This window comes from Callorhinus ursinus, unplaced genomic scaffold (assembly GCF_003265705.2).
Source record: "Callorhinus ursinus isolate GAN/ISIS: 27379988/994484 unplaced genomic scaffold, GSC_fseal_2.0 scaffold3, whole genome shotgun sequence".
In the NCBI taxonomy this organism is placed as follows: domain Eukaryota; kingdom Metazoa; phylum Chordata; class Mammalia; order Carnivora; family Otariidae; genus Callorhinus; species Callorhinus ursinus.
In genome coordinates, this window is record NW_027397065.1 from 22,024,967 (window position 1) to 22,039,748 (window position 14,782).

A 14,782-nucleotide genomic window follows, 5' to 3' on the forward strand; every position below is an offset into this window, starting at 1 on the left:
GGTCCACAATCAATATTTACTTGCAAAAAACCCTGATGCTAGCAACCACAGGACTTGTAAATGGCATCTATGGATATTCAGCAAATAAAGTACCTATATAGAGAAGACTTCGTCAGCCTTAAATCATGCTGTTGGACACACAGTGTTAAAATATGAATGCTACATTATGTGGGTATTCTGACTGAAGGTTAGAGAGGATAAATGAGACAGGTTTAATTGACTGTAAACAAAAGTCCTGGGCATTTGTAAAAGAAAAATACCACTTAAGTCGTAATATTTAAAATTTTGACATAAAAAAGCAGCATCTCATAGTAGCTTATGAGCCTAAGTAATTGCTTAGGCTCATTGTCCATTCCAATAACAATATTTCATTCCATTGTATCCCATCCCCCTTAGTCTTGAGTGTTATATTTTGTATGACAAATATTGAGACAGCAAAGAACAGGCATTCTTAACCCTTTACATGCTATGAATACCTTTGGTAATTTGATAAAGCATATGAACACCACAGAATCTTCCTAAAAATATTTTTTTAAAGATTTTTTTTAATTTATTTGACAAAGAGAGTGAGACAGTGAGAGAGGGAACACAAGCAGGGGGAGTGGAAGAGGGAGAAGCAGGCTCCCCACTGAGCAGGGAGCCCGATGCGGGGCTCAATCTCAGGACCCTGGGATCATGACCTGAGCTGAAGGCAGACACTTAATGACTGAGCCACCCAGGCACCCCTAGAAAAATTTATATTAAAAAAATATAGATCAGAGAGAGAGACAAACCATAAGAGATTCCTAATCATAGGAAACAAAATGAATGAAACTGGAGGGGAGGGGGGGGGGGGGGGGGGGGGGGGGGGGGGGGGGGGGCACGTTAAGGAGGGCACGTGATGTAATGAGCACTGGGTATTATATAAAATTGATGAATCACTAACCTACCTCTGAAACTAATAATAAATTATATGTTAATTAATTGAATTTGTTTTAAAAATTAAATTAAAAAGTAAAGTAAATTAAAAAAATATAGGACAACCACATGCAGAAGAATTAAACTAGACCATTCTCTTACACCATACACAAAGACAAACTTAAAATGGATGAAAAACCTCAATGTGAGACAGGAATCCATCAAAATCCTAGAGGAGAACATAGGCAGTAACCTCTCTGACATTGGCCACAGCAACTTCTTTCAAGACACATCTCTAAAGGCAAGGGAAACAAAAGCAAAAATGCACTTTTGGGACTTTATCAAGATTAAAAGCTTTTGGGGCCCGAGATCTCGCTAGGCTTGGTGGGTCCGTGCGATTGGCCGGGGCCCGCGCAAGCTTACTAGCGAAGTGCGGCAGCGAGGGCGGAGGGCACCGGAGTGGGCCATGACCGTAGCCACCCCACGACGCCCGGAGCCAACCCAGCGTCGGCCTCGCACCAGTCAGTCTTTCCATAGAGTTGTATGTACACAACATCCTGGAGTCCACCATGAATGGACAGTTGGACCTAAGTGGGAAGCTAACCATCAAAGCTCAACTTGGGGAGGATATTCGACAAATTCCAATTCATAATGAAGATATTACTTATGATGAATTAGTGCTAATGATGCATTGAGTTTTCAGAGGAAAACTCCTGAGTAATGATGAAGTTACAATAAAGTATAAAGATGAAGATGGAGATCTTATAACAATTTTTGATAGTTCTGACCTTTCTTTTGCAATTCAGTGTAGTAGAATACTGAAACTGGCATTATTTGTTAATGGCCAACCAAGACCCCTTGAATCCAGTCAAGTGAAATATCTACGTCGAGAGCTAATAGAACTGCGAAATAAAGTGAATCGCTTGTTGGATAGTTTGGAACCACCTGGAGAACCAGGACCTTCCACCAGTATTCCTGAAAATGATACTGTGGATGGTAGGGATGAAAAGCCTGCTGCTTCTGATTCTTCTGGAAAACAGTCTACTCAGGTTATGGCAGCAAGTATGTCAGCTTTTGATCCTTTAAAAAACCAAGATGAAATCAATAAAAATGTCATGTCAGCATTTGGCTTAACAGATGATCAGGTTTCAGGGCCACCCAGTGCTCCTGCAGAAGACCGTTCAGGAACCCCCGACAGCATTGCTTCCTCCTCCTCTGCAGCTCATCCGCCAGGAGTTCAGCCACAGCAGCCCCCGTATACAGGAGCTCAGACACAAGCAGGTCAGATGTACCAGCAGTACCTGCAAGCAGGCCGGCTATGGTGCTCAGCAGCCACTCCAGCCGCCCCAGCCGCCCCAGCAGTATGGTATCCAGTATTCAGCAGGCTATAGTCAGCAGACTGGACCCCAACAACCTCAGCAGTTCCAGGGATATGGCCAGCAACCAGCTTCCCAGGCACCGGCTCCTGCCTTTGCTGGCCAGGCTCAACAGCTGCCTGCTCAACCACCACAGCAGTACCAGGCGAGCAGTTACCCTCCACAAACTTACACTACCCGAACTTCTCAGCCTACCAGTTATGCTGTGGCCCCTGCCTCACAACCTGGAATGGCTCCAAGCCAACCCGGGGCCTATCAACCGAGACCAGGTTTTACTCCACCTCCTGGAAGTACTATGACTCCACCTCCTAGTGCACGCACCCGCCTAGTGCACGCACCCCTTATGCACGCACCCGCCCTCCCTTTGGTCAGGGCTATACCCAACCTGGACCTGGTTATCGATAAAGAGGCTCAACTACACACCTGAATGTAGCTGATAGTGGTTTGCCTCCCAAAAGACTCCAGTACTACTATTTTAATTTGTATTGAAGTTCAGAAATTTAAAAAGCAGAGCATTTTTTATGGTATCATTGTTGCTGTTAATTGAAAGTATAATTTGCTAGAACACAAAAAGATCAAAATGAAAGTTTTTTTCTTCCCTTGCTTAAAAGTGTAGCAGCTGCCTAGTTATTTTGGAACACTACTCTGATGTGCGTAAAGTGATTGCCTTTCTAGCTTGCCTTGTCTGGAGGATATTAAAATGCTAGGTTGAAGTTTAGCCATCTGAACTTGGCTTTTTATTATTAACATGATGTACTAAAATGTTGATCCCTTTGAGAAAATAACTAGGTATTATGTATAAAATGTAACATTGATAGGTTAATAAAGATAATTGAATCGGGAAAAAAAAAGATTAAAAGCTTTTGCACAGCAAAGGAAACCATCAACAAAACTAAGAGACAGTCCACAGAATGGGAGAAAATATTTGCAAATGACACTACAAATAAAGGGCTGGTATCCAAGATCTATAAACGTCTCAAACTCAACACCCAAAAAAACAAATATCCAGTCAAGAAATGGGCAGAAGACATGAATAGACACTTCTCCAAAGAAGACATACAAATGGCTAATTGACACATGAAAAAATGTTCAACATCACTAGGCTATCAGGGAAATACAAATCAAAACCACAATGAGATACCACCTTACACCAGTTAGAATGGCCAAAATTAACAAGACAAGAAACAAGTGTTGGCGAGGATTTGGAGAAAGGGAAATCCTCTGACACTTTTGGTGGGAATGCAAGCTGGTACAACCATGCTGGAAAACAGTATGGAGATTCCTCAAGACGTTAAAAATAGAGCTACCCTATGACCCAGTGATTGCATTACTGGGTGTTTACCCCAAAGATACAGATGTAGTGAAAAAAAGGGGCACATGCACCCCAATGTTCATAGCAGCAATGTCCACAGTAGCCAAACTATGGAAGGAGCCGAGATGCCCTTCAACAGATGAATGGGTAAAGAAGATGTGGTACAAATATACAATGGACTATGACTCAGCCATCAGAAAGGATGAATACCTACCATTTGCATCAACATGGATGGAACTGGAGGGGATTATGCTTAGTGAAATAAGTCAATCAAAGAAAGACAATTACATGGTTTCACTCATATGTGGAACATCAGGAATAGCACAGAGGACCACAGGGGAAAGGAGGGAAAATGGAATGGGAAGAAATAAAAAAGGGAGATAAACCATGAGAGACTGGACTCCGGGAAACAAACTGAGAGTTACAGAAGGGAGGTGGGAGCCGGGTGATGGGTATTGGTGCGGGCAAGTGTGGTGATGAGCACTGGGTGTTTTACACAACTAATGAATCGCTGAACACTACATCAAAACTAATGATGTACTATATGCTGGCTAACTGAACATAATAAAAATAGAGAGAGAGAGAATACAAAAGAAACTAATTATATTGAAATACCCAAAAAATGAAATTGTAATAATTCCTCTGTAAAAACTTTTGATAAAAAGGGATACCATTGGAGCATAATAGATGATATTTGAAATACTATAACTCTAATATGGTATGAAAATATCCAGTATTTCAATTGGGTAAAATGTCACCAAGAACTAATACTAATGTGGTTTGTGGACTATATTCACAATTGAAGGAAATGTAAATTTCAGTTCAAGGTTACTGAAAATAAAGATGTAAATTTTCCCATCCTCAAACATGGACTTCTGCCAAAGGACATTTGGTCATGACTTGAAGGGAAAAAAATGTGCAAATCACTGTAATAAGGCATGCTATCCATCAGCTCTTGGACCCTTATTGCAATTTTCTTATTCATCTCTAGTTGATTCCCTGCCATATTTTCACAGTAGCAATTCCCAGTTTTATTACCCATTTCTATCCCAACCTTTCTCTGTGTGGTTAACTTTTGCCTCCTCCATTACTTAAAGAACAAAAGCAAACTGTCATTAGTTTCCTTTCTCTATGACCCTAAAATGTTTTGAATCTTCGTTTTCGCCATTTTTCTTGAGTCTAAGAGATTGTAGAAAACCTATGCCTGCCAGTTAATTGGTGCTTAATGAGAGAAATCAAGGAACAAAAAGAAAAGAAGAAACCATTCTAGCAGTCCTGTAGCTAGGCCTCATAAAGAAAGGAGGATGCTATTAAGGGTAAAATCAGAGCTCTGGTGCTCTGTTCCTTCCTGCTTGAACCCCTTGTCCTGAGCTTGCAGGGCCTCACTTTTTCCCGTTAAAGATAATAAGGATTGGGCTTGGGTGTGAAACTCCGACAATTCATCTTTTTAAAGACAGAAGATGAGAAGCCATACAAGCTGAAAAGGAGAAAAGCATTCGGATGGGGTACAGTGGGATCCCACAAAGGAGATGCAACTGTGCCTTTCAACATCCTGCTTCTCTTGTACCACCATGCAACACAGGATACCCTAGGTGTAGCTCTTCCTTCCTGATGTTGTCTTTAAGGAACGTTGTTCCACAGTCAAGAAGTTTCTTTTCCTTATTTTTTTCTACAGAATATTGATTTTATCATGAAAGAGAATGGATTTGCTTTATAGATGTTTTCGCTGAAATATATGCACTCACAAAGCAAAACGCCTGGAGACCTTTGGAGCCTTTCTTTCCCCTGTAGGAAAAAGGAACTGAATGAAATGATTCCACATTCAGAGTTATGATTACCACGTGACTGCATGGGTCCTTTGTTACCCAATTTGTTTGATTCTAAAGACAGACACATTTAAGAAATCCTGGTCACTCATCAAAATTCTGGCCAGATGCGTTTTACAAATAGAAGTTTTGCAGATATAATTCATCATAGAGAAGAGTTTATTTAGGGGACCCATTTTCCCATGTGTTGTAACTTTTAGTCACAGATCTGTTTCTCTGAAGTGTTTGGGCCCACTATAGGAGAAAGACTATATGAAGCTTTTATTTCTGTAGAAACAGAGTATGGTAATCACAACTCATGCTTACTTCTTAAAGTTGGGACCCCCTGGCTAGCCAAAGGACACGTGAAGCTTGTCTTCAGAGCAGGCATTCATTCCTCATTACGCCGGAGTCCTGCAGTTAAGATGATTCAGCTATTTTATGTCTCTGTTGCTACTGTACCTGCCTCTACTCGGGAACATTAGTCTAAGCTCCTTTTCTCTATTTCATGCCTCTTGCTTGCTTATTGCTCTACCACCTCCCACATTTTACTACCTTCTGTCTTCAAATCACATGGATTCCACTGACTGGCAATTTCTGCATAAGGCCTTCTTTCAACGTAACTCTCAACTTCTACAGCACTCTACCGTCGCCGGCTGCTGCTTCTATCTTTATGCCTCCTATTCAAACCCTCCAAGGGAAAGGGTGTTTTGTGTCCATCAGTCACACTCCATTTAGGGAGCACGATGCCTAGGGACCTTTGGAGGCTTAACTTGCTTATTAGAACTCTAGGGCCAGGCTACCTTGCAATCTTCCATCGAAGATGGTCTTAGAGTCAAATTGCTGATCCAATCATCAGTTGCCATGGCGGTGGCATTATGTTGCAGAAAGCCTAGCAACAAGAGCACAAGAAGCTACCAGGAATAGATAAGGGGCTGAAACAGGCACTAGATAATGTGTTCTTTTCTATGACTTCAGGGGACAGTGTGCTCCAGAGTTCTCAGTTTTCCATGCCCACATTTGAGGAGTTTATATCTCCCCAAGAATTTATTTTCTGTTGAAATTAGAAATACTCATTTTCCAAATATGTGCCTTCCATGGCCCCTTCTAGGGACTAACATTGCTTGTCCTACTATTTTCACCTCAGTTCTTTCAATATTGATACTCAGCCACCCTGATAAGAAAATTTAGGAGCTCTTGGAACTAATCAGATTAACTATTAAACTGGCAGTTTGTTTTGATTGTTTATTTGTTTATGTTTGTTGTTAATGTCAGAAGAGTTACTCTTATTTCCCATTTAATTTCCCTAAACATTTCATCCTGGTACTATGCTGCTCTATGTTTAGAACGTGAAAAGCCTGAAACCCATTAGAACCACAGACTATCTTATTCATCATTTTTATCTCTAGTGTGTAGTATGTCTGATACAGAGCACATTCACAATAAATATTCCATGAAAATAAGACTAAGCAAAATGAATTATAACAAAAGTCTGTTGGCAGAAAAATAACAAAGCCAAATACAAATAACTTGATTGCCTGCAGTTTGGGATTATCCAACTAAGTAGGATACATCCACTTAGTTGCATATTCTCTGTCTTGCCAGAGATAGAATTGCAAATTCACCTGTGCAGACTTATGTATGTTTGCATATATTTTGGTGCATATGTCATCAGTCCTTGAACATATACTTTCTCCATCTCTACTTTTCATGCAAAATACACTGGAAATATATTTGATATAAAACCGATGCATTCTTTTCTAACTGGCTGAAATAAATTATACCTGTGGGTAAAACCATTGTATTTTTTTTAGATACAGAAGAGAAACATTTAATTGTGTGTGTGCATGTGTGTGTGTGTGTGTGTGTGTACAGACACATGTATATATCAAAAAAGGAAAAGATTAGAAATAATAAAAAGCATGAAAATAAGATTGGTTCAGGAAAATAAATTAGTTTATTCTCTTTAATGTTTATGCAATATGCTATACAGTGCTAGAATAACATGTTTTCCACTGTTTGAGCATTAGGTAGCAGGGCACCGTATCAGTAAGGAGATAGACGCAGGCAGCAGTGCCTAGAAAACTCAATCCCTTCACAGCCAGCTGACCTTATGAGTCGGAAGGAAATCAGTCCAGTTACATAAAACATTGGCAGAGCATGTAATAACTGAAGTGGCACTAATAGTGAAATACAGCAAATGCTCCAGGTCCTTTTAATATCAAAAGGAGGTCAAGCTTCCAGATGTTTCCACTGATTCATAAATAATTGACTACTCTTACAGTTACACTGCATTGCAACAGAGTTAGACCATGTGGCTAATACTGGTTTGAGTCGTATAAAACAGTTCAACCAATATTTAAGGAAAACTTAAAATCACCTTAAACATCATTTATTGATAAGGATGCCCATAATATCCTTTTTATACAAATTTGTCTTTCTGCCCAATATACTATTTAGATAGTAAAGCCTGCCAGGTAATGAAGTTATTAAATAGGTGCAAAACTACAAGTCATTCTAGATCCCAAAGACTGTCTTTGAACATTGCCATGTGTGTTGCAAATGTTTATTCTGTTAACAATACTTAAAATCCAGAAATACTATCTGCTGCCCCTCCCTGAGGCTCACATTATTTACTGCATGTCTTTTCTTTTTAACCTAGTTGTCCAAAAGTCTTTAGAGACTTTTTTTTTCCAAGAAACTAACTGCTGTTGAGTTTTTTTTTTTAAATCTGTACTCCCCTGAACCGTCCTGCCCTAGAATTTATCTGTCACACCTCTGACCACATCCTTCTTTAGTCAAGCCTTAATTAGCATTTTGATACTTTCTCCATAAAGATTCAGTAAAGATTGATAGCAGGTGCCTGCATAGCTATTTTATATTGAGTGGTCAAGAAAACCTGCATTAAGGTGGAGACATTTAAGCTGATATTTGCATGATTGGAAGTCACGCAAGAGCAGGAAGTAGAGGGCCTTAAGGCAAGAATAAGTTTGACATGGCCAAGGGACAGATAGAAAAGCAGTGTGGCTGAGGAGTACTGAGCAAGTATCATTAGTGGAGAGCAATTGGGACAGGGCATACACTGGCCAACCATGAGAGCTTGGAAAGTCCAAGTAAGGCATTTGAAATGCACTTCCCATGTGATGGGAAAGCACTGTGAATTTTACACAGAGAAATGACATGTAATAATTTATATTTTTAAAAGAACATCTTGGGGTGCCTGGGTGGCTCAGTCGTTAAGCATCTGCCTTTGGCTCAGGTCATGATCCCAGGGTCCTGGGATCGAGTCCCATATCGGGCTCCCTGCCCGGCTCCTGCTTCTCCCTCTCCCACTCCCCTGCTTGTGTTCCTGCTCTCGCTGTCTCTCTCTCTCTGTCAAATAATAAATAAAATCTTTAAAAAAAATAAAAAAATAAAAGAACATCTTACTGCTTAGTGGAGAATGGATTGATTGTGTAAGAATAAAAGTAGGGGAGAGTAGGTAGAAGATTCCTGTGAGGTCAGAGATGAAGGCAGTTAGAACTAAAAAGATTTTAAAATAAAAATAGATTGATTCAGGATATATATATATACGTATATATATATATATATATGTGTGTGTGTGTGTGTATATATATATATATATATGTGTGTATATATATATGAGATAGAATCGACCAATCTTGCTGATAAACTAGATATGGGAGTGAGGGAAAGAGGGAACCAAGGATGACAGTATGCAGTATTTGGCTTGAGCAACTTAGAGGATGATGGTGTTTCAGTCAGTGTCCGTTTGAGTCCAAAGGCAGGAAAAAAACCAAGGACCCAGATCAAGGTAGTTAAGCAGGAGTCCATTTCCTCTTACTCAAGAGAGTGTCAGTCTTTTTGTTCAATCCAGGCCTGCAGCTGATTGGATAGGGCCCACCCACATTAGAGAGAGCAATCTGCTTTATCAGTTTAATTTCATCCAGACAGACCCAGAATAATGTTTGACCAAATGTCAGGGCATCTTGTGGCCCTGTCAAGTTGACATATAAAATTAACCAAAACAACCTATTCGGTATCCATTTCTTAGGCCTTTCATCCTGTTAATATGGATTCAACACAGATGCTTCTTTCTAAGGGCATACATTCCACAGATGCACTGGGTACCATCCCAGTCACCTACTCATTTACTCTCCTGTAAATAAACAGTAAAGATTTCACCAATCCTCCCCCAACTCTGTTTATTTGCATAGTAGCTATATGTACAGGAGAGGTAAATATAGCCAAAAATTTGAGGACAATGAGATACAGGGTTTGAGATGACACCAATACGAGGGGACCTAAAATTCCATCAAGTTCTTCTAATTAGGTGGTTGGTTTATGGAGATTGGATCATAAATGTAGTTTGGACCCAAGTCTATTTATAATGATTCTACACTATGGGTAGTTATAATGGTGCCAATCTGTGATTATTCATAGTTGTTCAACCCTGTGACAAATTACCTAGTCCCTTGAGTACACAATATATACTGTAGCTCCAGAATTCTCACATTGCCTGTCTGATTAGTAGAGTAAGTATAATTATGGAGGAAAGGCCAAGTAAGGGCTTCTGAAACTGCCTACTATACCCACTTTCCTTTGGCCAAAATAGTAACTGGGAAGCAACAGAGCATCTCAGGAGGAATGGTATCACAGAGATTAGTGCCACTATCAAGTCTTCATTGGATTCAGGGATAATATCTTCCATCGTCTGGCTCTTAAAAAAAAAAAAAAAACAGATGGAATGTGGCAAATGACAGTAGACTAATGTAAACTTCACCAGATAGTACTACCAGTCCCAGCTGTCATGCTAAATGGGTCCTCACTGGAGCAGATCTACAGCCTCTCTATTTTGGTGTGAGGCTATTGATCAGGTGGCAAATGCTTTCTTCTTTAACCCAAACAAGAGAGAAGAAAAAAACAATTTGCATTCACATAGCAGTTGTAGTTTCTGTTTTTCATAGAAACACAGTCATAGGGAAAAAAGGTGGGGGAGAAATATAGTCATAGGGATATGGTCATCTTTCCATTCTACAGAATATCAGCTCATCCACTGTATTTATGACATCAAACGAATTAGCTCTGGTAAGAAGTAGAAATCACTCTGGACACCCTAATAAAACACTTCTGTGTCAATGAGAGCAAATTAAACCCCCAAAAGTCTGTGGGCCTGCCACATGAAAGAAGTTTTAGGGTCCAGGGTCTGGTGGCATGCTGGGTTATGCTCTCCCTCTAAAGCAAAAGAGTTGTTTCACTTTGCATCTCCTACTAAGAAAGAGACGCGGCAATTGGTGGGCTGCTGTAGATTTTGAAAGCAAAACACACTGTGTTACAAGGCATGGTCAAGGGCTAGATTTAAGGAATCAAATCAGCAGATTGTTGTGACTAGAGCCTTGTCAGAATGTTTAATCCCAAATTGTGCATCAGTGCTCCAGGGTCAATAAATTCTCCACTTTCCAACTTTCTGTTCTCTATTCTTCTTGTGAAGATTCTCATTTCTAATTTGACCTGTTCCCCCAGTACCTGCTGGTATATATTAGCCAGATGCTAAAATTCCTCAAGCAAATAGGCTTGAACAAAAGGGCTATATTTCTCAGCATGGCTGTGCTAGGAGATCTACCCAGGTTATTGGCCAGAAGACAATGAGGAGTGGTGGGTGCAAATTCAGGGGAGAACAAGCATCGTCTTGTAAGGCAACTGCCTCAGATATGACTATTATTGCATGGTTTCCATGGGAAAGGAGTCTGCTTCTGCAAAGAAGGGGAAAAGGAGTTGCTTCTGCCACCCCAGAAATTTCAGGAAATCTAGGGATTCAAGAATCTCAGTCTTGCCCAATCAAATGGCCTCATGGTAAGTCTTAGAATCCCTGTCTTTTTCTGTTTAAGACCTGATTTTGATATGAGAGACCTGTTTTGGCTCTATGTTCAGTGCAGTATGATTTCTTGTTATAGCACAAGAGAGTTTCTTTTTTTTTTTTTTAAGATTTTATGTATTTGTTTGACAGAGAGAGATAGAGTGCCATCAGGGGAAGTGGCAGGCGGAGGGAGAGGGAGAAGCAGACTCCCCGCTGAGCAGAGAGCCCGATGCGGGTCTCAATCCCAGGACCCTGGGATCATGACCTCCGCCAACACTTAACCGACTGAGCCACCCAGGCACCCACCCCACTCCACAATTCTTATAATTACCTTTACTCCATAACATTAAAGAGCAACTGCCATTGTAAAAAGTAGCACCCTACCTTCTATCTGAACCTTACCCTATTTAACTGTAGACAATCCTTAGTAACTGTGAAGCAACTATACACCATAACATATCAGCACGCTGCATATCATCAGCAGATGAATCCTTATTGCCAGTAGATCCATGAGTTTTGTCTTTGAGGGCCATTTCTGATACCACTTTTAATCTGAGTTCCCTAGAAAGCAGAACCTGAAGCCTTGAACTTTTACTAGAACTCAATCCCACAAAGAGGGAGTAAAGGGCAATAACAAGTCAAGAAGAAGGAAATAAAATGACTTACTATTTAGCTGGCTACTACATTGTATCACATGCAACCAGTTGACTGATTTCACTTACACCCTCTTCCAAGAGGCCAAATAAACAACTACTTTTCAGTACAAACTATACTCAGAAGGAGAGAGAAAATGTATTAATCTGTTCCTGTATCCCATAGGTCACTCCACAGACCTCCTGCCTTCCATTGGTTCAAAACACAGAGTTTTAACTCACATACATCTAGCTTGTGCATGTGTGGATACTGAGGGGGCCCTGAGAAGTCTCAAGCCTTAGTGTGAACCAAGAAGATACAGACATAGGGCTAAAGGTGTGCAGCCCAGACATGCAGTGAAACAATCTTAGGTTGCACCATTGTGAAGTTGGTTGAAACCCATGCAGAACTGGTTTGTCTCAGCAACAACTAAAACTAGAGATGGGAGTGACTAAGGGAATATGAAAGGATATATATATATGAAGCATCTGGTAGATAGACCAAAATTAATTATGGACTAGAAAACCTACTGAGGGCTAACAATAAGATTACCCATACAATTTGGACATTCTTATTTGTGTAGATATATCTTACTTTATTTGGAATATCAGTTTGCATATTAGGATTATAATATAAAAACAAGGATTTCTTTCCATATATATGAATATCTTCACACTGGTGCAAATTTTTCTATTTTAAGATATATGAATTGCCTGTCAGTAGAAAACTAAAGAAAAATAAAGCTGTGTTTTGCTGTCTACAGACATCCACATGCATACACACACACACACACACACACACACACACATACACAGAAAGGCAGGTAACTGCTATCTTCACTAATAAATGGAAAAGTATGAATATTTTAAAAAGAAAGAAGACATGAGCCATTTATATTTTTCTGTAGACCTTTTCCTGGTTATCTAGGTTGCATAGACTAGAGGAAAATAAAGTATGTTGTTTAAGAAATTTTTAACTGCATAAACAGCCAAAAATATATAGATCCAAAGGTATTCAGCCAAACATACTCTAAGGTCTGTATGTGAGTGTGTGTGTGTGTGTGTGTGTGTGTGTGTTTGTGCATATGTATGTATGGAAATCTCTTTCTTTGAAAGGCCTTAGTTAATCTCCCACCTCCATGTTTCAAACAACTCTAACGGTGCAGATGCAGGTCCAGATCAATTCTGATAATCTGTAGTAATTGTCAATGGTATCTATAAATAAAGATAATTATTGATCCTTGCATAAATAAAAATTGATGGCATAAATACTGTGCGTGACTTAGAATAAATACATGTTAAAAAGTATACTGTGTGTGTGAGTTGAATTTGTATTCAAATAGTAAAATTTTGTCTACATTTTTTTTTCAAATAAACAAATACAGTTGACAGATGAACAGTGCAAGGGTTAGTATATATGTGCTGCCAAAGCAAGCACTGGGATGCCAGTCCCCAATGCAGCAGAAAATCTCCATATAATTTTGACCCCCCAAAACTTCACTGATAGCCTACTGTTGAACAGAAGCCTTACTGATAACATAAACGATCAATTAACACACACTTTGTATGTTAGATATATACTGTATTCTTACAACAAAGTAAGCTAGAGAAAAGAAAATGTTATTAAGAAAATCATAAGGAAGAGAAAATACATTTACAGTACTGTACCATAAAAAATTCACATATAAATGGATCTACACAGTTCAAACCCATGTTGTTAAAAGTCAGCTGTGTATCAAGAAATGAATAGATGATGAGTATATGGGAAAAACAGTTGAAAAAGTAGACTACCATTTCCAAATCAGGTAAAGGTGAGGGAAATTTTTTTCACCTTTTTCTTAGATGAGATTTTTAAATGTTTAGATTGTCTTTTAGGCTTTTAGACTACACCCTATGGGAACATATTGAGAATTAAAGAGAAGCTTTTTCACAAACTCCCGATAAAGTAGAATTCTGCCCCAAGAGCTATAAAGATGATGTGATAAAGACGGAGAAGTGAAAGTGAGCAAGTGTCAAGATGAACAGAATTTTGTTGGAGTCCTAACTTCAATCTGGAGATTTAGTAAAGTCGACACTATTACATACAATACATTTAGAACGCACATGGATTTTGCAGTAAGATTTCGAATGATTAGGGATTCCTAGTTACTAGTTATAGGAAATTTTAAAGCAACGAAAATGATATCAGATTGTAAATGGTATGATTCAGTAGAGTTAATTTAACCTGAACATGCAAATAATTTGGGGTCAATCTCAATAAAACGTATTTATGGCTCTGGGAAGTTCTTAAGTGCTGACATTGTATTCTTTCTACATGTTCCTTGGTGCAGCCACCAAAAGGTCATATTGGTTGAGGCAGACAATTGACCACATTAAAGTTTCAATCTTGCAGCTGTGGGGGAAATTTGCCATTTAGCTTCCTTGTGGTTACTACTGACACAAAACCATGTTCTGTGGTTTTTGTTTGTTTGTTTGTTTGTTTTGTTTTTTGGGGGGAGTTGGAGAACAATGAACAACTCATTACTTATAAAAATTTTTGATAACTTGTGTTTACAGGTACTCATGGTAATATTTTATTGTGTCGTGCTATCAGATGTACTAACATCTGAAACTGATAGATCATATACGGTGTTTAACAAAATCTGAATGCATTTAACAACAAATAAATCTTTACACAAGGAAAAGACTGTGTTTCCAGTGTTAAATGACCTTGTATAGTTTTCCTTTACCAAAACACAGGTTTTTCATAGAATCCTTACTAACTATAATTAAATATTTATTCTTTTAAATTGTAAAGAACCTGTGTTAGGCTGATTATAACCAATGGACCAAGTAACCATCATATAATTAGTTTATGCTATACTCTGAATTGATAAGCCTCTAGTCTTTGTGTTCTGTTCCAT

General features: G+C 39.1%; 1 long non-coding RNA gene and 1 pseudogene across 1 annotated transcript in view; both read left to right on the forward strand.

The window, feature by feature from the left end:
- LOC141371375 (uncharacterized) overlaps positions 1 to 14,782 on the forward strand; it is a 411,253-nt gene that overhangs the window by 357,608 nt on the left and 38,863 nt on the right. The gene's annotated exons all lie outside the window — the stretch shown is intronic.
- On the forward strand, positions 1,467 to 2,678 carry LOC112819982 (protein TFG pseudogene; annotated as a pseudogene).